General features: G+C 47.5%; 1 long non-coding RNA gene across 1 annotated transcript in view; it reads right to left on the bottom strand.

Moving 5' to 3' along the window:
* LOC144312034 (uncharacterized) overlaps window positions 1–973 on the bottom strand; it is a 171137-nt gene extending 170164 nt beyond the window's left edge. The window contains exon 1 of the long non-coding RNA XR_013377455.1: window positions 163–973. This is a non-coding gene — a long non-coding RNA (uncharacterized LOC144312034). The remainder of the gene's footprint in view (window positions 1–162) is intronic.
* Window positions 974–24751: the final 23778 nt, after the last annotated feature.

Raw genomic sequence — 24751 nt, 5'->3', positions numbered from 1 at the left:
CCCATCCTAACTCCTAACCACTGACCCTTACCCTTATCCCTCACCCTAACCTGTAATCCGTAACCATAAGCTTAATCACAAACACCTAACATCTAACCTAAGCCTAACCACCAACTGCCTCCCCTCCCCTGACCCTACCATTCATTCTACCCATTCACTTACCCTGTGGTTCTGAGTAGTCCCTTCTGATGTGGACGTGGCCCCCAACGGCGCCTCCAGAGTCCTCCAGGGGGTCCTGAGGAAGCCGGGCTCTGTGAGTGCGGACATGGCCCCACGTGTTCCTGAGTCATAGTCAGCGCATCCTGAGGATGCTGGGTCTCCTGTCACTGTGGACTATGCCTCACATCCTCTGGAAGCCTCAAGCAGGTCCTCAGGTGGCCGGGGGCTCCTGTCAGCCTGGACATGGCCCCACATCCCCCAGAAAACTCACGGCGCATCCTGAGGAGGCTGTGGGCTCCTGTCAGCATAGACGCAGCCCCAAATTTCCAGAAGCCAAAGTCCAGGTCCTGTCAGGATTGACGTGGCCCCACATTTTCCTCAGCCTCACCATAAGACCTGAGGAGGCTGGGGGCTCCTGTCAGCATAGATGTGGCCCCAAATCTTCCAAAAACTTCACAGTGGGTCCTGAGGAGGCTGGAGACTCCTGTCAGTGTGGATTGGCCACCCACATTTTTCTGAGGCCTCACCACAGGCCCTGACAAGGCTGGGGTCTTCTGTCCACATGGACGTATCCCATATTTCCCCAAGTCAACACCGGGGGTCCTAAAGAAGTCAGCATCCTGTTGTGTAGATGTCACCCAACGTCCTCCCGAACATCACTGAGGGTTCTGAGGAGACCGGGGCTCCTGTCACCGTGAATGCGGACCCCAACTTCCAGAAGCCTCAACTTATGTCCTGAGGTGGCCCAGGGGCTCTTGTCAGCGTGGATGTGGGCCCATATCTTCCTGAAGACTCCCCGTGGGTCCTGAGTGGCCCAGGGGCTCCTTTCAGCCTGGATGCAAGCCCACAATTTCCTGAAGCTGTGGCTCATCAGTGTGGACGCTTCCCCACGTCCTCCTCAGGCCTACCCCGGCACAGGCTTGCTCCTGTTATTGCAGGCAGATTAGGCCTACTGCCCATTCATGCCCCCTGGGTGGGGCCTGGGCTCGGGCGCCCCCTGCGGGCTCAGGCGCTGTAGGAGGCTGTGCAGGAGGCAGCGGGCGCTTCAGGGACAGCACCTGCCTCCTTTCAGGCTCCAGCTGTGGCCTGTTAGCTTCGGAAACGTCTCACTGAAACGGAGCCCAACACCCGGCTTCCCCAGAAATACTAAAGTACAAGGAATTGGAGCCCACAGGACGCGAAATGAAATGTGGACCAGACTTTTACCACATCCCACAAAACTCACTCAACCCTCTTCCACTGTGGGCGGGACTGCGGGCTGGTGCAGCCGCCCTGGAAACAGTGTGGAGGCTCCTCAGGAAGTTACAAATAGAGCCGCCCTGCGACCAGCAGATGAACGGCCTGAGCTCACTCCGAAGATACAGATGCAGTGAGAATCGGGACACCTGCATGTCCTGATGTTCACAGTATCCAGGTCAACAGTAGCCACACTGTGGGAGGAGCCTCGGTGCCCTCGGGCAGATGATGGATAAAAAGGATGGGAGATAAATGATGGTCATAGAGAGAGGAATGGTATTCAGCTATCAAAGAGAAAGAAATCTTGCCATTTGCAATGACGTGGATAGAACTAGAGGGATCATGTTAAGTGAAATAAGTCAGTCAGGAAAGAGAATGACCGTGTGGTGTCATTCATAGGTGGGATTAAAGAAGCAAAACATATAACAACTGTGAAGGTAAGGAAAAACAAGATGAAAACAGTTGCAGGAAATACAGACTCTTAATGATAGGAAACAAACTGAGGGGCGTTGGAGGCGGGGGGGGGGGGGAGGGTTAAAAGGAGACCGGCCTGAAGGAGGGCATGTGATGTCATGAGCACTGCTGTTATCTCCAACTGGTGAATCCCTGAATTCTTCCTCTGAAAGTATAATACACTATCCATTAATTAATTGGGTTTAAATTAAATTAAGTTAAAAAATCAGTTGTATCACAGCACATTTCCTTCTGGACTCTCTGTTTTGCTCATTCAGCTTATACTGGGACCACCCGCCGTGGGACTGGTTTGCCTACATAGGCTCCATGCCTCGTCCATGGCCCAGCCCAGGGCTAGAACTCACCACCCCTAATATCGGGGCAGGAGGTGTGGTCAGGAGTCGGATGCTTAACCAACGGAGCCAGGTGGGGGCCCGAAAACCACACTGCTTTATCCTGTGTCTCTGTGATATCATTTGAAATAGGAAAGTGCTGCATCCCGCTCTGTCCTGCTTCTCAAATACTGATTTGCTGTCCCGGGTCATTTGTGGGGGAGGATGGATGTTATGGATTTTTTTTTCCTATTTCTAAGACCTGCCACCATGATTTTGATAGGAATGACATTGAAACTGAGGGTGCCTACAGGAACTGCAGACATTTTTACAAGATGAGGCTCCCACCCCACGAGCCCAGGACGGCCTCCCAGAGCCTGGTATGGCTCAGTGCACAAGTCTTGTGCTCTTTTGGTTCAGTCTCATTATTTATTCTCCTTGATGCTCCTGAGAAGGCCTTCACGTCCTTCCTTTCCTTCCTGAGTGCTCATTGTCGGGACACAGCAAGGCTACTCTGCTCTGTAGGGTCAGTTTGTGTCCGTGACTTTACTGAACTCACTCCTTAGTTCTAACACGTTTTTTTTTTTTTAATTTTTTTTTAATTTTTATTTATTTATGATAGTCACAGAGAGAGAGAGAGAGAGAGGCAGAGACACAGGCAGAGGGAGAAGCAGGCTCCATGCACCGGGAGCCTGATGTGGGATTCGATCCTGGGTCTCCAGGATCGCGCCCTGGGCCAAAGGCAGGCGCCAAACCGCTGCGCCACCCAGGGATCCCGTTCTAACACGTTTTGGTGGAGGCTCACGGGTTTCCTGTTTCCAGTACCGCATTTTCAGCATATAGCAACAGTGTGACATACCCCTTCCAGTTGTGGAACCTTTACTGTTTACAGCTTAATGTCCTAGAAAGCTCCACAATAGAATCAAAACTGAGCCCAGGCCAAGGGCAGGAAGCCCCTATTAGAATGAGAACAGAGCTCAATGCCCTTGAAGGCCACATATCAAAATGTAAACAGAACTCGAGGAATTCCTCTAGTCCTTCTGGAGATCCTGAGACAAGCCGTTAAAACTAAGCTAAAACCCACCTCGGGGTCCAAGTCCCTGCTCCGCTGTGTTGGGTATACTCGGACACCAGCTCGAGCTTATAAATAAAACGTTGTGTGTTTGCTTCGGTGTGGGCTTCTTGGTGGTTTCTCGGATTCGCAATCTTGGGCACAACAGTCTGAGATAAAAAAACAAAACCAAAAGCAGCTTGGACATAGGCAGAGTGAAAGCAGGGTTCTGAGAAATGAGCTTGGGGGCTCTTCTGTGGAGGGCCTGCAGACTGGGGGTGGGATGCTCAGCCCCAGACCCAGAGGACCCAGCATCCCCACCGGCATCATGCCAAACAGCGCTGAGTCTCAGGGAGCAGCACAGTGCCACCCGCTGGAGGCAAGAGTCACGGAAACCCACCCGGCCCCTGACCCTGCAGGTGCATCACCTAGGCAGATGTGCACCTGACAATCAGCACCATGGGCCATCTCCAGACCCCGCACAGACCACTCACTGCCAACAAGTTGTCGGACCACAGAGGCTGTAGAGATTCAGCACTGCCTGGAAAGTAGGGTCTAGCTTCCTTTGTAATTTGTGCTTTATTTTCATTGATTCTATTTTATTAATTGCCTTATTTTAATTTTTATGTACGTACCATATATATTTCTTATTTTTACACTCATGGTACTTTAATTGTGTTTGTTATTTTGGGATTTAGAATCTTTTAACAAGGAAGCCAAAATAATCTGGTGTTTTCTTTTTTGGGGGGAGAGGGAAGTTGTTATGGTTTTTCTTTTTCTTCCTTCGTTCTTTTCAGGAAAAAATAATGAGATGTAGAAATTCAACTCCATAAAATAACATGAGGTAGTACTCACAGCCAGGAAGTCCATCAATACAAATATATGATGTCTAACTATAGTTTAAAACAATGATTATAAATATAGCATCTGGGCTAGAAAAAGAGCACAAAAGAAAACTAGAGCATCCCTTACTGTAGAAATAAAAGAACTAAAATTTAGTCAGGCCAACGTTAAAAATGCTATAACTGAGATGCAGTCCCAAGTGGAAGCCTTAAAAACAACGAAAGTTATGGACCACAGAGGCAGACATAGGGAACTCAGCCACTTATTAAAACAATAACATTCATATCTTAGGAGACTCAGAAGATAAAGAGAGAGAACAGGTGGGCCTTGCTCATCCATTAGAAACGACAAATACCCACCATTTGCTTCAACGTGGATGTAACTGGAAGGTATTATGCTGAGTGAAGTAAGTCAATTGGAGAAGGACAAACATTGTATGTTCTCATTCATTTGGGAAATATAGATAATAGTGAAAGGGAATATAGGGGAAGGGAGAAGAAATGTGTGGGAAATATCAGAAAGGGAGACAGAACATAAAGACTCCTAACTCTGAGAAATGAACTAGGGGTGATGGAAGGGGAGGAGGGCAGGGGTGGATGTGAATGTGTGACGGGCACTGAGGGGGGCACTTGACGGGATGAGCACTGAGTGTTATTCTGTATGTTGGCAAATTGAACACCAATAAAAAGTAAATTTATTATTTGAAAGAAGAAAGAAAAAGGAGAAAGAAAGAAAGAAAGAAAGAAAGAAAGAAAGAAAGAAAGAAAGAAAGAAAGAAAGAAAGAAAGAAAGAAAGAAATAGGGGCACCTGAGTGGCTCAGTCAGTTAAGCTTCTGCCTTAAGTCAGATCATGATCCAGGTCCCAATGTAGGCTCCCTGTTCAGCAGGGAATCTGCTTCTCCCTGTCCATCTGCCCCTCTCACTCATGGTTTTTCTCTCCTCTCTCTCTCTCTCAAATAAATAACATCTTTGAAAAATAAAAAAAAAACAAACACACAAGGAAGAGAATTCTCCCATGTAGAAGAATTTCAAACAATTTGTGCAGACATTCCACCCTCAAGTTGGTGAGCATAGCTTCCCACTCTTACGTGTGGAATACACATAGTAACTTCCCTCTACAAAATATATTATGAAAAACTTAAAATAATAATGATAATATAATGATAATAATAATAATAATAGGAAGAAGAAGAAGAAGAAGAAGAAGAAGAAGAAGAAGAAGAAGAAGAAGGGGAAGAAGAAGAGGAAGAATCACTTAACTATGGAGAAAGCTGACAAACACTACCTCAGCAAGATGATCAGATCGATACCAAGACTGATAAATCATGTTGATAGTATCTATCCTTTATATGATATAATAAAAATGGCAGTATATCTCTGTATATAATCCACAAAAACAGTTCAATCATGAGATAAACAACAGACATGTCTCAACTGAGGGAAATTTTACAAAATACTCTACTTCTCAAAGTGTTCCAGTGCAACAACAACAAGGAAAGGCTGAAAGACTGTCACAATCCAGAGGAGCCTAAGAAAACAGGAGGACAAATGGAATGTCATATGAGGGGTGGTAACTTAGCAAAAACTAAGGAAATCTGAATAAAGTATCGTCTTTGGTTAATGTGAATATTTTAATATTGATTCATTAGCTAATATTTGTACCGTATTGATATAAGATATCAATCATTGGAGAAACTGAGTGCAAGTGCATGCAAATGCTCTGTACTATCTTCTCAATTTCCCTATAAATCTTTGTTTTTTTCCTAATAAATAAGATTTATTTTGAAAATTGACTTAAATGAATCAGGCTCCAAGTGTGAAGACATTTTAAGAATAGTTGAATTAACTTTTGCCTTATTCTTAAAGAGTTCCTTTGGTGGAAACAAAGTAAGAATTTTATATCAGAAGGAAAGAAAAACACTTATGAACACGTATAATGCCTCCTCAACCTGAAAAGCAGGAACAGATAATAAATAGCAAAAATCAGATAAAAATACTTCTATTATAATAGACACCATATTGCAAGTGCATTTAAAATTAGCAAGGCATAACATTTATTTCCTTGACATTTGTCTTCCAAAAAGTTCAAGTGTTTCAGTGTCAGTTGAAACAGGGGAAGAATCTCAGGGAAGAATCCTTCACATAATAATAGGACCATTGGTAATAATGTCTCTCAGTTCTTTCCAAATCCATAAAGATGCATTTCCTGAGGAGTGACTGAGCTGTGAAGAAAGAGATGAGAAACCCTCATCCCTCTGAATTACTTGTGTCAGAATATTTTAACCATAGTACTACGGATAGTAAATTATCCTTATTAACAGGAAATACGTCTCACATTGGAATCTGAGCAATCAGATGGGCAGAGAAAAAAGGCTTTGACTGGCTCTTCATCTTTTAAAGATAAAGGAGAGCTTTTCTATGTACAAAGTCAGTTGTCAAGATAGCCTTAGGGAATGAGTCTGCCCGCACCCCAGGTCTCCCTGATCCCAAATCCCCGGGCCTGTCCCCCAACAGACCCTGCCAAGCTGAGGTCATTTGCAATTGCTCTCTCAGGAGCTCCGGGGAAGGGGGAAAGAGCTAGATAGGATGGGAGGGGATGCAAGGAGGCCAAGAAAATGAAGGTCTTTCCTCTTTAAGTTCAGGGTTCGAACAGGTCCATCCATCCCAGGCCCCTGTGAAGAAGAGGTAAAATTTACATTACTTCAGTTACAGGAAAAAAACAAAAGTTTGCAGCTGCTTAATGTCCTAGAAAGCCCCACAATAGAATAAGAACTGAACCCACCCCAAGGGCTGGAGGCGCCTATTAGAATGAGAACAGAGGTCAATGTCCTTGAAGGCCCCATATCAAAATGTAAACAGAACTTGAGGAATTACTCCAGCCCTTCTGGAGGTCCCTGAGACAAGTCCTAAAAACTAAGCAAAAACCCACCACGAGGTCCAAGTCCCTGCTCCTCTGTGTCGGGTGAACTTGGACGCAAACTCGAGTTTGGAAATCAACCCTTGTGTGTTTGCATCAGTGTCAGCTCCATAGTGGTTTCTCGGATTCACAATCTTGGGCACAACACCCCCATGTCCCCTCCCACCTGGGCTGAACCCCTATCCCCTCCCACACAGGCTGACACTCAGTCACCTCCCCGCCCACAACAGCTGGGCACAGGCCCTCACACAGGTGTCACGGGCATGGTGGGCACTCCCACCATGCCCGGCCTCCCAGAGGAAGGAAGGAGGTTTCGGCAGTACACACTCCCTTGGTGGCCCCAGGGCTCCCTGCCCAGCACGGCAGCTCGTGAGAAGTCGGGGTCTGTTTCCCTGACGCCTGCTCCTCCTCCCCAGTTTTCCCACAGGAAATGAAGGAGGAGGCCCTGGTCTCCTCCAGGGACATCACGCAGGTAGACTTGGACGTCAACAGGACGTTCGGCAGCCACACCATATTTTGGGATGGCTAGGGGGTCAGGTGAGGCTGCTGGGCCAGGGGGATTCGGGGCCCTGAGGGAGGCCCGGGTCCTTCTGGGTAGGGAAAATGGGGCTTCTGAGGCCGGGGGAGCAATAGAAGCCAAAAACACACTGCTCCATGGTAGGATGTTGGGGATGACTCCCGTGCCCACACTCCCAATGCCTCGGGGATGAGGAAGCCAGTAGGATGGGGCCTTCAGGTGTTGCCATGGGAGCTGAACACCAAAGGGGAGAGGGACGGCCCCCTGAGAAGCAGGGGATGGGGTGTGGGACGTGGGGGGAAGAACCGGACCTGGTGGCCAGGCTGCATGGCCGCTGCTGGAGCAGGACAAACATCGATCCCATGAGGGTCAGACGGGCCAGAGTGACACCCACTCTCGATGCTTTATATTATTCTAAATTCTATGCATTTAATTTGAGACAATTTGCAATTTGAAAACATACATAGTATAATGATCCCCAGATAATGCTGCTGGTCCAGCCAGGGCAGGGGCAGGTGTCACTGCAAACCCCAGACTAGTCGCCTTTAACTGTAGACGTCTCCTTGTGCATCTTAGAGGAAGGAGATGCCCTGTGTCCGCAGGCCCCCCACGACATCCCCCTCATTCCCCACTCCCACACCATCCCCCTACATCATCATCCCCATTGGCATCCCACCTACACCATCCCCCTCAAACCCACACAGCCCCACACAATCCCCACTCACACTATACCCCAACACCATCACCCCTACACCATCCCCCACACTCCACCACCATCATAACCTTGCTTCCACACCATCCACCACCACACCATCAGCCCTCAGCAAGGACCCGGTGCAGGTGCCCCCTGTGGGACATGCTCAGCCTTCCCGGGTTTCTCTGGATACCCTGCTCCCATCAGAAGCCTGGGTGTCCCATAGAATACCCAGGGGTGGGGATCCCTGGGTGGCGCAGCAGTTTGGCGCCTGCCTTTGGCCCAGGGCGTGATCCTGGAGACCCGGGATCGAATCCCACATCAGGCTCCCGGTGCATGGAGCCTGCTTCTCCCTCTGCCTATGTCTCTGCCTCTCTCTCTCTCTCTCTGTGTGACTATCATAAATAAATAAAAATTAAAAAAAAAAAGAATACCCAGGGGTTACAGGGAGGAGGGAAGACAGGGAACCCCCAACAGGGTGAGTACAGGTGAGTGGTGCAGAGGACCCACTGTGCCCTGCCTCCGCCTACTGTCCCTCATTTAGCGTACACACCCCGCAGGACACCAGCCCCTAACCCATGGGGATCTGGGCTGGCCTGGCCCTGGGCTCTGTGAGGGTTGGGGTGATTTGAGCCTCCGCCCCAGGCCCAACACAAAGACTAATGGGACCCAGCCCACATGGCCCTGCCCAGCCCTGGATTCTGGCCCTGGGCTGAGCGAGCCCTCTCACAGCTGAATGTTGACTCCTGGACCCTGGGTAGGATGGTGGGCCCCACCCACACCCACACCAGGAGGCAGACTCCTCCAGGTGCTGGGGCACCAGGGAGCCTGAGGCCGGGTTCCAGCTGCCCTGTTGGGACCCAGCGCAGAAGCCCATGAGTTGCAGGTCCATGTCAGCTCTGCTGTCCTCAGAACCATCTCTCAGACTGAAACCTCAGGACACACGCCCCCACCCAGAGTCCACACATGCTCCCAGGTAGGGGACTCCAGCACCCACCCCCCAACCCATGTCATTCTTGCCCTCCCCTAAAGGACAGAAAGGTCTCCCTCCCCAGGGGAAGGCTCTGAGCTCTGAGCCCGTTTGCTGTAGAAAGTCAATAAAGTGTTGTGGTGTGAAAATGCACAGCCAGCCCGTTTCTGTGTCTCCCAGAACACTGTTCATGGGGCATGGAGAGACCTCCAGAGAGGAGGACGGGTACCACCTAGGCCCCACCAGCCCCTGCAGGGGCGCCGCCAGCAACATCCAGCTGACATCCCAACGTGCCTTCCACTGGACCAGATGCCGGGGTCAAGATGCAACAGACTTTACTGGGACTCAGGCTACGCCCCGCGGGCCAGGAGGGCCTGGGACAGAGTGACAGCCAGGAAGCCTCAGGTCACCAGGGTCTGTGCAAAGCGACCCGAAGGTCTGTGCTCCCTCTGTACAGGAGGCTGTGGCTGCCTGGGTGTGGGGCACTTCCTCCCCTCACTGCATTCACTTGACTGTGTGCCTGGGGCAGAGAGGGCCTGCAGGGCGGTCAGCATGGCCCTAGAAGGGATGTCAGGACAGTAGGCCCTTGTGTTGTGCCCAACATTGTGAATCTGAGAAACCACTGAGGAGCCAACACCATTGCAAACTCCCAAGGATTTCTTTGCAAGCTGGAGCTTGTGTCCAAGTGCACCCGACACAGCAGAGCAGGGACTTGGACCCCGAAACTAAAAGGCGTAGCAGCTTTATAGGGGCCAGTGGCCCATGGGATATGCAGAAAGTTGCACAGTCATGTCAGTTCACACGCAGGTGGCCGATTGAATTACACCTTACCCTATAGTATCCACTTGAGCTGGCCTATTACTTTGGTCAGAATCGGCGCACAGATTTGGCGGGCACAAAGCGGGTTACATTGTTATGAGCTGATTTCTGATTAGGGTGTGTTGAGCAGCCTGACTAGGGTGGGGCAGCGCCTTAAGCAACAATCAGGTCATGTCAGGGTCATCGGGGAAGTGCGGGTGTAGCACAAAATGGAATCAGTCCTGCTCTGTGTGCCCAGGGGTAGGAGATTTTTGTTAAATTTCCTGGGTCCCACACTTGCAGCTCATGCACCTGGGCCACCCGCACCAGGTGGACTCAGCCTGCACACCTTGTGGTGCTGGATAACTCACACCAGCATATGGAGGGCATCCTCCTCACCCTAGTGAGTAGGGGCTGGGTGAGCATGGGTCTCGGCCTGAAGGCCAGGCAGCACAGCAGACTGAAGAACCCCAGCCCCATCCCCACCCCGACTCCCACACACAGGCAGCCCCAGGGCTCCCGCCATGGGCAACCGGCTCCTCAGGAGCTCCCCCCAGAGCGTCCCGAAGGTCTGGCTCCCTGCTGGCGAGGCATCGGGGAGAATAGAAGCACCCGGCGCCTGGCGGGACCCACTGCAGGTCATGAGAATGTGGTTGAGCCGGAATTTCCAGCTCAGCTGACCCTCCAGCTGAAAGTCATTGCACCAGCGAGCACAGGGTCAGCCAGGAGACCCCAGCTAGCTGCCCAGATCCAGCACCAGAAATGATGTTGTGCCAACCATTTCGGCATTTGGGTGACCCAGCCAGAGGATCCGATAGCTGCACGTGATAGCTGCATGTGATAGACACACACACACCCTAAAACCAACAAAAGTCAGAATCCCCCCAATGTTGTCAAAAAGTAGCCGGATGATTCCATACACGATGCTATGGTCCCCAAAAGGATACATGAAAGATGGTATAGGGGATCCCTGGGTGGCGCAGCGGTTTGGCGCCAGCCTTTGGCTCAGGGCGCGATCCTGGAGACCGGGGATCGAATCCCACGTCGGGCTCCCGGTGCATGGAGCCTGCTTCTCTCTCTGCCTGTGTCTCTGCCTCTCTCTCTCTCTCCGTGACTATCGTAAATAAATAAATAAATAAAATTTAAAAAAAAAGAAAGATGGTATAAACCACGACTCCAGAGGTGACAGAGGTACGGAGATGTGCCTGGTGGGTTCCAACAAGAGGCCCAGAGGGGAAGGAAGCATCCTACGGAGAGGGGGGGGCCCTCCTTGGAAAGGACACCAGGTCCCTGTGAAGGCTACAGAGGGTGAAATCTGTCCTCCTCCCTTTCAGCTTCTGGATTTCCTCCTAAATGCCATTTTCCTCAATGAAAATAGCAAAAATTTATTTTATGTTTTTAAATTTCTTTTTACAGGTGTCCAATTCATGTGAATTCTTTCTTCAGCAAGGGTGTCATTCAGGAAAGAAGGAGAGATAAAGATTTCCCAGACAGACAAAGTATAAAGGAGTTCATGACCACTAAACCAGTCCAGTAAGGGTTTTTGAGAGGGATTCTTCTAGTGGGGGAAAAAAATGAGACCAAAAGCAACAAAGACTAGAAAGGACCAGAGAACGTCACCAGAAACACCAACTCTACCGGTAACACAAAGGCAATAAGTTCATATTTTTCAATAATCACTCTGAATGCTGATAGAAAAATTGCTCCAATCAAAAGATATAGGGTATCAGAGTAGCTTAAAAAACAGGATCCGGGATGCCTGGGTGGCTCAGGGGTTGAGCCTCTGCCTTTGACTCAGACTGTGATCCTGGAGTCTGGGATCCAGTCCCATTTTGGGCTCCTGGTGGGGAGCATGATTTTCTCTCTGCCTAATTTTCTGCCTCTCTCTCTCTCTCACTCCCTCATAAATAAAATCGTTATTAAAAAAACAAGATCCATCTGTATGCTGCCTACAAGATGCTCACGTTAGACCTATAGACACCGGGAGATTGAAAGTCAGGGGATGGAAAACCATCTATCACGGTAATGGATACCATACGAAAGCTGGAGGACCCATACTTATATCAGTCTAACTAGATTTGAAACCAAACCCTGGGGGACACCTGGTGGGTCAGTGGTTGAGCATCTGCCTTCGGCTCAGGGTGTGATCCTAGGATCCCAGGACCGAGTCCCACATCGGCCTCCCTGTGTGGAGCCTGCCTCTCCTTTTGCCTATGTTTCTGCCTCTGCTGCTCTGTGTGTCTCTCATGAATAAATAAATAAAATATTTACATTTCAAAAAAGAAAGAACAATTACTGTAAGAAGAGATGAAGAAGGGCATTATTTCATAATTAAAAAGACTATCAAGATGAAACAACTAAATATTTATGCTGCCAACATGGGGGTACCTAAATATAGAAACCAATTAACAACAAACTTACAGGAACTCACTGATAATAATACAATGACAGCGGATTTTCACACCCATTTATGGGAATGGACCGATCATCTATACAGAAAATCAACAAGGGAACAATAGCCTTGACACACTGGACCACAGGGACTCAACAGATATAGTCTGAACATTTCAACCTAAAGCAGAGTACACATTCCTTTCAAGTGCACATGGGACATTCTCCAGAACAGATCACATCATGGGCCACAAATCAGCCCTAAACAGGTACAACAGGTACAAGAAGGTTGATATAACACCCTGTACATTGTCGGACCATGACGCTATGAAACTCGAAGTCGACAGTAAGAAAAAATTTGGACAGACCAAAAATACGTTGAGTTTATGATCATCCTACTAGAGAATGGAGCAACCAGGAAATTAAAGAGGAAATTTAAAACAAACGAAAATGAAAACATGTTTCTCCAAGCCTCTTGGATGCAGCAAAGGCAGTCCTAAGAGGGAAGTACATAGCAATACAGGCCTACCTCAAGAAACAAGAAGTCTCCAATACACAGCCTAACCCTACACCTTAAGGACCTGGAAAAGAAATAGAAAACAAAGCCTAAAGCTTATAGAAGAGGGGAAAAATAGAGATGAGAGCAGAAATAAGCAATACAGAATCAACAAAGCAGTAGAATGGAATAACGAAACAAAGAGCTGGTTCTTCAAAATAATTGATAAATTGAATCAAGCCCTAGCCAGCCTTATCAACAAGAAAAGAGAAAAGACCTAAATAAATAAAATCACAAATGAGAGAAGAGAGATCACAATCAACACCAGAAAAGTAAGACAACTATAAGAGAACATTATGAAAGATTATACGCTAACAAACTGGGAGACCTGGAAGAAATGGACAAATCCCTAGAAATGTCAAACGAGGAAACCTAAATAGGAGGAAATAGAAAATGTGAACAGACATATAAAAGCAAAGGAATTGAATCAGCAAGGCACCTGGGTGCCTCAGTGGTTGAGCATCTGCTTTGGCTCAGGTCATGATCCCAGGGTCCTGGGGGATCACGTCCCACATCAGGCTCCCTGCATGGAGCCTCATTTTCCCTCTGCCTATACCTCTGCCTCTCTGTGTCTCTCATGAATACATAGATAAAATCTTTTAAAAAGAACAAAGATAAAAAAGAGAATGGTCCCAAATAAAATCACAAAGGAAAAGAGAAATAACAACCAACACTAGAGAAATACAAACGATTATAAGAGAACATTATGAAAAATTATATGCCAGCAACCAAGAACCTGGAAGAAATAGATCAATTACTGTAAATATATAACATAGCAAAAATGAAGAAGGAAGAAATAAGAAACTTGAACAGACAGATAACCAGCAAAGAATTTGAATCAGCATTCAAGGATCTCCCGACCGTAGATGCTTAGATCAATAGAACAGAATGGAAAGCCGAAACAAGATACAAACCTGTAACTCTATGATCCATTAATCGACAACAAGGCAGGAAGGAATATCCAATGGCACAAAGACAGTCTCTTCAACAAACCCTAACCCTGACCGCAGGATAAGAACAAATGGTGTTGGGAAAACCAGGCAGCCACATGCAGAAGAATGAAACTGGACCACTTTCTTATACGATATATATAAAAAATAAATTCAAAATGGATGAAAGACCTAAATGTGAGACCTGAAACCATACAAAGAAGAAAAGATAGGCAGCAACATCTATGACATTGGCCATTGGATCCTCTTTCTAGATATGCCTCTGAGGTGAGGGAAACAAAAGCAAAAATACTATTGGGACTTCATCAAATTGAAAAGTTTCTGCAAAGTGAAGGAAACAACCAAAGCTAAAAGGCAACATACAGGAGGAGGGGCAAGATGGCGGAAGAGTAGGGTCCCCAAGTCACCTGTACCCACCAAATTACCTAAGTAACCTTCAAATCATCCTGAAAATCTACGAATTCGGCCTGAGATTTAAAAAGACACCAGATCGAATGCTACAGTATGAAAAGTTCGCGCATCTATCAAGGTAGGAAGACGAGGGAAAAGAAATAAAGAAACAAAGGGCATCCAAGGGGAGGGGTCCTGCGAAGATCCAGGCTATGGCCACAGCGAGTGCCCCCCAGTCAGGAGAGCTCTGTCCCAGAGAAGCAGGAGCTGAACCAACCTTCCAGGGTGGAATTGGGCCCGCAGGGAGTCAGCGCAGGACCTTGGAGGGCGGGGATGTCCTCGGGCTCCCTGGGACACTAACAGACACCTGCATTCCCAAGAGAGTCCACTGAGCTCACTAAGGGGTACACGGCACATGCATTGACCCTGGAGCAGCTCCAAGGGGCTGGGGCGGTGGCTCTGTGCCGAAGGGGCTGCACGAACCTGGGAGGGGCTTGGCTGTGGCGCCTAGGGCAGAGGAAAAGGCTCCGGGCAGAGGGGGCTGTGAGGCTCCAGGAGCAGCTCAGTGGGGCTGGGGAGGCGGTTTGGTGGAGAGGCGGCTGCACGGCCGGGAGCTCGAATCCAACAGTGCAGGCCCCGGAGGACAGGACTCCGGTACACAGCCCAGGATCTGGCCTCGCCCGAGACAGGCAGAGGCAAGGGGGGCCCAGGACCGCAAGGACCCTCCTGCCCAGAGCTGAGCAGATCAGAGGCCCTGCCCCGGAGCCTCCTGGACTGTCAGACGGACTGCTCCGGAATAACTAGGGGGGCTGAATCCAGGTTTCCAGAGCTGGCCTCTGCCCCTGGGATTGTTCCTCCTGGGGCCTCACGGGGTTAACAACCCCCACTGAGCCCTGCAACAGGCAGGGGGCAGATCAGCTCCCCAAAGGGCTAACACCTGAAAATCAGCATAACAAGCCCATCCCCCAGAAGACCAGCTAGACGGACAAGTTCCAGGGGAATTCAAGGGACTTAAAGTATACAGAATAATAAGATACTCCCCCATGTTTTTTTTTCATTTCTGATTGCTTCCCCCAACCTTTTCCCCCTTTCTTTCTTTTTCTTTCTCTTTTTATTCTCTTTTTTCCTTCTTTCTTCTTTTATTCTTTTTTCTTTCTCTTTTCTTTCCTTCTTTCTCTCCTCTCTTTTTCTCCTTTTCCCAATACAACTTGTTTTGATCACTGTGCACTGAGCAAAATGACTAGAAGGAAAACCTCACCTCAAAAGAAAGAATCAGAAACAGTCCTCTCTCCCACAGAGTTACAAAATCTGGATTACAATTCAATGTCATAAAGCCAATTCAGAAGCACTATTATACAGCTACTGGTGGCTCTAGAAAAAAGCATAAAGGACTCAATAGACTCATGACTGCAGAATTTAGATCCAATCAGGCAGAAAGTAAAAATAAATTGAATGAGATGCAATCCAAACTAGAAGTCCTAACGACAAGGGTTAACGAGGTGGAAGAAAAGTGAGTGACATAGAAGACAAGTTGATGGCAAAGAGGGAAACTGAGGAAAAAAGAGACAGACAATTAAAAGACCAGAAAGACAGATTAAGGGAAATAAACAACAGCCTGAGGAAGAAAACCCTATGTTTAATTGGGGTTCCAGAGGGCGTCTAAATGGACAGAGGTCCAGAATATGTATTTAAACAAATCCTACCTGAAAACTTTCCTAATCTGGGAAGGGAAACAGGCATTAAGATCCAGGAAATAGAGAGATCCCCTCTAAAATAAATAAAAACCGTCCAACACCTCCACATTTAATAGTGAAGTTTGCAAATTTCAAAGATAAAGAAAAGATCCTTAAAGCAGCAAGAGACAAGAAATCCCTGACCTTTATGGGGAGGAGCATTAGGGTAACAGAAGACCTCTCCACAGCGACCTGGCAGGCAAGAAAGGGCTGGCAGGATATATTCAGGATCCTAAATGAGAAGAACATGCAACCAAGAATACTTTATCCAACAAGGATCTCATTCAAAATGGAAGGAGAGATAAAGAGCTTCCAAGACAGGCAGGAACTGAAAGAATATGTGACCTCCAAACGAGCTCTGTAAGAAATTTTAAGGGGGACTCTTAAAATTCCCCTTTAAGAAGAAGTTCAGTGGAACAATCCACAAAAACAAGGGCTGAATAGATATCATGATGACACTAAACTCATATCTGTTGATAGTAACTCTGAATGTGAACGGGCTTAATGACCCCATCAAAAGGCGCAGGGTTTCAGACTGGATAAAAAAGCAGAACCCATCAATTTGCTGTCTAAAAGAGACTCATTTTAGACAGAAGGACACCTACAGCCTGAAAATAAATGTTTGGAGAACCATTTACCATTCAAATGGTCCTCAAAAGAAAGCAGGGGTAGCCATCCTTATATCAGATAAACTAAAATTTACCCCGAAGACTGTAGTGAGAGATGAAGAGGGACAGTAAATCATACTTAAAGGATCTATCCAACAAGAGGACTTAACAATCCTCAATATATTGCCCCATATGTGAGAGCTGCCAAATATTTAAAACAATTAATAACCAAAGTGAAGAAATACTTAGATAATAATACACTTATACTTGGTGACTTCAATCTAGTTCTTTCTACCCTCGATAGGTCTTCTAAGCACAACATATCCAATGAAACGAGAGCTTTAAATGATACACTGGACCAGATGGATTTCACAGAAATCTACAGAACTTTACATCCAAACTCAACTGAATACACATTCTTCTCAAGTGCACATGGAACTTTTTCCAGAATCGACCACATACTGGGGCACAAATCGGGTCTGAACCGATACCAAAAGATTGGGATTGTCCCCTGCATATACTCAGACCATAATGCCTTGAAAGTAGAACTAAGGTATCCCTGAGTGGTGCAGCAGTTTGGCGCCTGCCTTTGGCCCAGGGCGTGAATATGGAGACCCGGGATTGAATCCCACATCGGGCTTCCGGTGCTAGAAGCCTGCTTCTCCCTCTGCCCGTGTCTCTGCCTCTCTTTCTTTTTTTTTTTCTCTGCCTCTCTTTCTCTCTCACTGTGTGACTATCATAAATTAAAATTAATAATAAAATAATGAAAAAAAGAAATTAGAACTAAATCACAACAAGAAGTTTGGAAGGAGCTCAAACACGTGGAGGTGAAGGATCATCCTGCTAAAAGACGAAACGGTCAACCAGGAAATTAAGGAAGGATTAAAAAGATTCATGGAAACTAATGAGAATGAACATACAACCGTTCAAAATCTTTGGGATGCAGCAAAAGCAGTCCTAAGGGGGAAATACATCACAATACGAACAGGTGCAGCCAATGTGGAAAACACTGTGGAGGGTCCTCGAGAAGTTAAAAAAAGGGGATCCCTGGGTGGTGCAGTGGTTTGGCACCGGCCTTTGGCCCATGTCGCGATCCTGGAGACCCGGGATGGAATCCCACGTCGGACTCACAGTGCATGGAGCCTGCTTCTCCCTCTGCCTGTGTCTCTGCCTCTCTCTCTGTGACTATCATAAAAAAATTTATAAAAGATGTTAAAAATAGAGCTACCCTACGATTCCAAAATTGCAGAGCTAGGTATTTACCCCGAGGATACAAAAGTCGCTTAGTAGTTTCAAAGAGGGACACGCAGCCCAGTGTTTGTAGCAGCATTATCAACAAGAGCCAAACTGTGGATACAGCCCAGATGTCCATCGACTGATGAATGGGCAGAGACGATGTGGTAAATATACCCACTGCGACATCACTGGGTCATCAGAAGGGATGAAATGAAGCCATTTACAATGAAGTAGGAGAAGTGGAAAGGACTTATGCTAAATGAACTCAGTCAGTCAGAGAAAGACAGATACCAAATACCATACAATTGCATTCAAATGTGAATTTTAAGAAACCAAACAAACTGGCAAAGGGGCAGAGGGGGGGATGACAGAAGCAAACAAAAAAAAAACACACTCTTAACCACAGAGAATAAACTAATAAATACCAGAGATATGTGGGGGGGATGGGGAATCAGGGGATGGGGATAGTGGAGGGCACCTGTGACCAGTACCAGGCATTCTATCCAAGGGTTGAATCACTATGTGGTAAGCCTGAAACTATATTATACTGTGTTAGAAACAGTAATTCAAGTTAAACTTTAAAATAATAATTGATAGTATTGATGAAATATGTGTGCACTAGAGATAAAATCAGAAAGGCAACTGAAAATCCAAATAAAGAGTCTTTAGAGCCACAAATACCCTCCTTAGCTCAGCTTGGGAGAATCCTGCCATGTCTATTCTGACCCCAACAGAAGCCTGTATTTTGATTCTCTGACTTGGTGGAGTCAGGCTATCTTTGAACCCAAAACCTAAATAGAGTGCATAAATCTAAACTGCACAAGAGGGATCCCTGGGTGGCGCAGCAGTTTGGCGCCAGCCTTTGGCCCAGGGCGCGATCCTGGAGACAGGGGATCAAATCCCACATCGGGTTCCCGGTGCATGGAGCCTGCTTCTCCCTCTGCCTATGTCTCTGCCTCTCTCTCTTTCTCTCTCTGTGACTATCATAAATAAATTTAAAAAATTTAAAAAAATTTTAAAAAAATAAACTGCACAAGATACTAGGAGTCCCCGTGGAGGCACATGTCAAGATCCAAACTCTAACCATACACAGACATAACCCTAACCCTACACTTAATCATAATGTTAACCTAACCCTTAAACAAGACCCATCACTAATCGAAAACCAAACAAACCCCAAGACCAAAACACATTCACTGAACCTTCCTGCCAACCCTCATGCTAACTCTTAATCCTATTATGAACTCTTCACCCTGACCTCTAACTTAAATCTAACCCGAACACTAACCTTTAACCCTAACCTTAAAATAAGGTTAAATCCTATTCCTAACCTTAACCTGTACCCTAACCTTAACCCTCTAATACTAATCCTATCTCATACCCCAAACTGTACCCTAACCCGTACCCTAAAACCAACCCCTAACCCACTCCCTAACCCTATATCTTACCCTTTTCCAAAACCGTACCATGACCCTGACCTGACCCTAACCCTAACCCCTAACCAAACACTAACCCTAACCCTAGCCCTAACCCCTATCCTAAACCTAACCCTCGCCCTAACCCTAAACCTAGCACTAACTTTAACTCTAACTCTTAACTCTAACCCCTAACTCTAACCCCTAACCCTAACTCACACCCTAACCCTTAACCCTAACTGCAAACCTAAGCCCAACACTAACTCTAACCATAACCCTAACCCCAACTCCAAAACTCGTGCCCTAACCCCTAAAGCCTAAACCCTAACCTAACTCTAAATCCTATCCCTACCCCTAACCCACATCCTAACTCCTAGCCACTGACCCTTACCCTTATCCCTCACCCTAACCTCTAATCCATAACCATAAGCATAATCACTAACACCTAACATCTAACCTAAGGCTAACCACCAACTGCCTCCCCTCCCCTGACCCTACCATTCATTCTACTCATTCACTTACCCTGTGGTTCAGAGGAGTCCGTTCTGATATGGACGTGGCCCCCAACGGCGCCTCCAGAGTCCTCCAGGGGGTCCTGAGGAAGCCAGGCTCCTGTGAGTGCGGACATGGCCCCAAGTGTTCCTGTGTCATAGTCAGTGGGTCCAGAGGACGCCGGGTCTCCTGTCACTGTGGACTATGCTTCACATCCTCTGGAAGCCTCACAGCAAGTCCTCAGGAGGCCGGGGGCTCCTGTCAGCCTAGACATGGCCTCACATCCCCCAGAAAACTCACTGTGGGTCCTGATGAAGCTGTGGGCTCCTGTCAGCATAGACCCAGCCCCATATTTCCCGAAGCCAAAGTGCAGGTCCTGAGGAGGACAGGGGTCCTGTCAGTGTTGACGTGGCCCCACATTTTCCTCAAGCCTCACCATAAGACCTGAGGAGGCTGGGGGCTCCTGTCAGCATTGACAGGGCTCCAAATCTTCCCAAAACTTCACAGTGTGTCCTGAGGAGGCCGGAGACCTGTCAGTGTGCATGCGGCACCCACATCTTTCTTAAGCCTCACCAGAGGCCCTGACAAGGCTGGGGTCTTCTGTCCGCATGGACGCATACCCATATTTCCCAAAGGCTAGACCAGGGGTCCTGAGGAAGTCAGCGTCCTGTTGTGTGGACATGACCACACGTACTACCAAAATGTCACTGAGGATACTGAGGAGGCCGTGGCTCCTGTCACTCTGAATGCGGCCCCCAGCTTCCAGAAGCCTCAACTTATATCCTGAGGGGTCTGGGAGTTTCTGCCAGAGTGGACACGGTGCCACATCTTCCTGAAGCCTCCCCGCGGGTCCTGAGGTGGCCCAGGGGCTCCTGTCAGCGTGGATGCGGGCCCACAATTTCCTGAAGCCTCCCCGCGGGTCCTGAGGTAGCTCAGGGTTTCCTATCAGGGTGTATGTGGGCCAACATCTTCCTGAAGCCTCACCGAGGGTCCTGAGAGGACCGGGGCTCCTGTCAGCGTGAACACGGCCCAATATCACCCTTTAGACTCCCTGCACGTCCTGAGGAGGCTGTGGCTGATCAGGGTGGACGCGTCCCCATGTCTTCATCAGGCTTCCCCAGCACAGGCTGGCTCCTATTAGTGCAGGCAGACGAGGCCTACTGCACATGCGGGCACCCTGGGTGAGGCCTGGGCTTGGGCGCCCCCTTTGCGATGCTAGGCGCTGCAGGAGGCTGTGCAGGAGGCGGCTTGCTGGTGCAGGGGGCCGCACCTGCCTCCTTCCAGGCTCCAGCTGTGGCCTGTTAGCATTGGAAACGTCTCACTGAAAAGGAGCCCAACACCCGGCTTCCCCAGAAATACTTAAGGACAAGGAATTGGAGCCCACAGACTGCAAAATGAAATGTGGACCAGACTTTAGCAAGTCCTGCAAAATTCACTCAACTCCCTTCCACTGTGGGCGGGACTGTGGGCTGGTGCAGCCGCCCTGGAAACAGTGTGGAGGCTCCTCAGGAAGGTACAAATACAGACGCCCTGCGACCAGCTGGTGCAGGGCCTGGAGCTGACTCCGAAGATACAGATACAGTGAGACTCAGGGCACCTGCACCCCAATGTCCACAACAGCCAGGTCCACAGTAGCCACACTGTGTGAGGTATCTCGGTGCCCTCAGGCAGATGATGAATAAAGAGAATGGGAGATAGATGATGGTCATAGAGAGAGGAATGGTGCTCAGGTATCAAAGAGAAGGAGATCTTGCCATTTGCAATGATGTGGATAGAACTAGAGAAATCATGTCAAGTGAAATAAGTCAGTCGGGAAAGAGAATGACTGTGGGGTGTCATTCATAGATGGAATTAAAGAAGCAAAGCAGATGAACATCTGTGAAGGGAAGGAAAAACAAATAAGATGAAAACAGATGCAGGAAATACAGACTCTTAATTATAGGAAACAAACTGAGGGTCGCTGGAGGGTAGGGGACGGGTGAGGGGATCACAGGGGACCGGCATGAAGGAGGGCACGTGATGTCACGTGCACTGCTGTTATCTCCAACTGGTGAATCCCTGAATTCTTCCTCTGAAAGTATAATACACTATCCATTAATTAATTGGGTTTAAATTAAATTAAGTTAAAAAAATCAGTTGTATCAGAGCACAATTCCTTCTAGAATCTCTGTTCTGCTCCTTCAGCTTATGCCGGGACCACCTCCCTTGTGTCTGGTTTGTTTAAGTAGGCTCCACGCCTCATCCATGGCCCAGCCCCTGGCTAGAACTCACGACCCCGACCCCGAGATCAGGACGGGAGGTGAGGTCAGGTGTCGAATGCTTAACTGACAGCCAGCCAGGGGTGCGAGAACAACACTGCTATATCCTGTGTCTCTGTGACATCGTTTGAAATAGGAAAGTGCCATGTCCCTCTCTGGCCTGCTCCTCCAATACTGATTTGCTGTCCGGGGTCATTTTGGGGGGCGGATGGATGTTATGTTTTTTTTTTTTTTTTCTATTTCTAAGATCTGCGACCATGATTTTGGTTGGAATGACATTGAAACTGAGGGTGGCTTCAGGAACTGCGGACATTTTCACAAGATAAAGCTCCCACCCCCGAGCCCAGGAAGGCCTCCCAGAGCCTGGTATGGCTCAGTGCACAAGTCTTGTGTTCCTTTGTTTCTGTCTCATTATTTATTCTCTGTGATGCTCCTGAGAAGGGAGTCACGTCCTTCATTTCCTTCCTGAGTGCTCATTGTCGGGATACAGCAAGGCTATTCTGCTCTGTAGGGTCAGTTTGTGTCCCCTGACTTTACTGAACTCACTCCTTAGTTCTAACAGGCTTGGTGGAGGCTCTCGACTTTCCTGTTTCTAGTACCACGTCTTCAGCATACAGGGACAGTGTGATTCCCCTTCCAGTTGTGGAACCTTTGCTGTTTACAGCTTAATGTCCTAGAAAGCCCGACAATAGAATAAAAATTGAGTCCAGGCAAAGGGCAGGAAGCCCCTATTAGAATGTGAACAGAGCTCAATGCCCTAGAAGCCCCCATATCAAAATGTAAACAGAACTTGAGGAATTGCTCCAGCCCTCCTGGAGGTCCGGAGACCAGCACTTAAAACTAAGCTAAAACCCACCTCGGGGTCCAAGTCCCTGCTCCGCTATGTCGGGTGTACTTGGACACAAGCTCGAGCTTGTAAATAAACCCTCGTGTGTTTGCACTGGTGTCGGCTTCTGGGTGGTTTCTCGGATTCGCAATCTTGGGCAAAACAGTCTGAGAAAAAAAAACAAAACCAAAAGAAGCTCGGACGCAGGCAGAGTAAAAGCAGGGTTCTGAGAGAAGTAGTGGAGACCCGGGGTGTTGGCAGGTCTTTTGTGTAGGCCCTGGCAGATGGGGGGTGGGGTGGGGGGGGTGGGGGGATGCTCAGCCCCAGAGCCAGAAGACTCAGCGTCCCCACCCACATCCCGCCCATCAGGAGAGTCTCAGGGAGCAGCACAGCGCCGCCCACTGGAGGCCAGAGGCGCTGACGCCCACCCTGCCTCTGACCCCACAGTTGCATCTCCCAGGCAGATGTGCACCTAAGAATCAGCGCCATGGCCCATCCCGAGACCCTGCACAGACCACTCACTGCCACCAAGTTGTCGGACCACAGAGGCTGCAGAGCTTGAGCTCTGCCTGGAAAGTAGGGTCTAGCTTCCTTTGTACTTTGTGCTTTATTTTCATTTATTTTCTTTGATTCTTTTTTATTAATTGCCTTATTTTAATTTTTATGTATGTACCTTATATATTTATTATTTTTACTATTATGGTACTTTAATTGTGTTTCTTATTTTGGAATTTAGAATCTTTAACAAGCAGGCCAAAATAATCTGGTGTTTTTTATTTTGGGAGGGTAGTTGTTATTGTTTTTCTTGGTTTTCCTTTTTCTTCCTTCTTTCTTTTATGGAAAAAATAATGATATGGAGAAATTCAACTCCATAAAATAACTGAGGTAGTACTCACAGCCAGGAAGTTCATCAATACACATATATGATGTCTAATTACAGTTTAAAACAATGATTATAAAGGTAGCAGCTGGGCTGGAAAAAGAGCACAGAAGAAAACTAGAGAATTCCTACTGTAGAAATAAAAGAACTAAAAACTAGTCAGACCAATGTTAAAAATGCTATAACTGAGATGCAGTCCCAAGTGGAAGCCTTCAAAACAAGAAAGGTTATGGACCACAGAGGCAGACATAGAGAACTCAGCCACTTATTAAAACAATAACATTCATATCATAGAAGACTCAGATGATGAAGAGAGAGAAAAGGTGGGCCTTGCTCAGCCATTAGAAAAGACAAATGGCCACCATTTGATTCAACGTGGATGGAACAGGAAGGTATCATGCTGAGTGAAGTAAGTCAATCGGAGAAGGACAAACATTGTATGTTCTCATTCACTTGGGGAATATAAATAAGAGTGAAAGGGAATATAAGGGAACAGAGAAGAAATGTGTGGAAAATATCAGAAATGGAGACAGAACATAAAGACTCCTAACTCTGAGAAATGAACTAGGGGTGATGGAAGGGGAGGAGGATGGGGGTGGGGGTGAATGGGTGACTTGTACTGAGGGGGGCACTTGACGGGATGAGCACTGGGTGTTATTCTGTATGTGGGCAAATTGAACACCAATAAAAAGTAAATTTATTATTAGAAAGAAAGAAAGAAAAAGTGGCATCTGGGTGGCTCAGTCAGTTAAGCTTCTGCCTTAGGCTCAGATCATGATCCAGGTCCCAAGGCAGGCTCCCTGAAGCAGGGAACCTGCTTCTCCCTCTCCATCTGCCCCTCTCACTAATGGTTTTTCTCTCCTCTCTCTCTCAAATAAATAAATAACATCCTGAAAAAGAAACAAACAGAAGGAAGAGAAATCTCCCATGTATTAGAATTTCAAAGAAGTTGTCCAGACATTCCACCCTCAAGTTGATTAGCATAGCCTCCCACTCTTATGTGTGGAATACACATAGTAACTTCCTTCTACAAAATATAATATGAA

This window comes from Canis aureus, chromosome 4 (genome assembly GCF_053574225.1).
Source record: "Canis aureus isolate CA01 chromosome 4, VMU_Caureus_v.1.0, whole genome shotgun sequence".
Taxonomy (NCBI): Eukaryota; Metazoa; Chordata; class Mammalia; order Carnivora; family Canidae; genus Canis; species Canis aureus.
The sequence above is the reverse complement of the archived record's forward strand: the minus strand, read 5'-3'. Positions and strand labels throughout refer to the sequence as shown.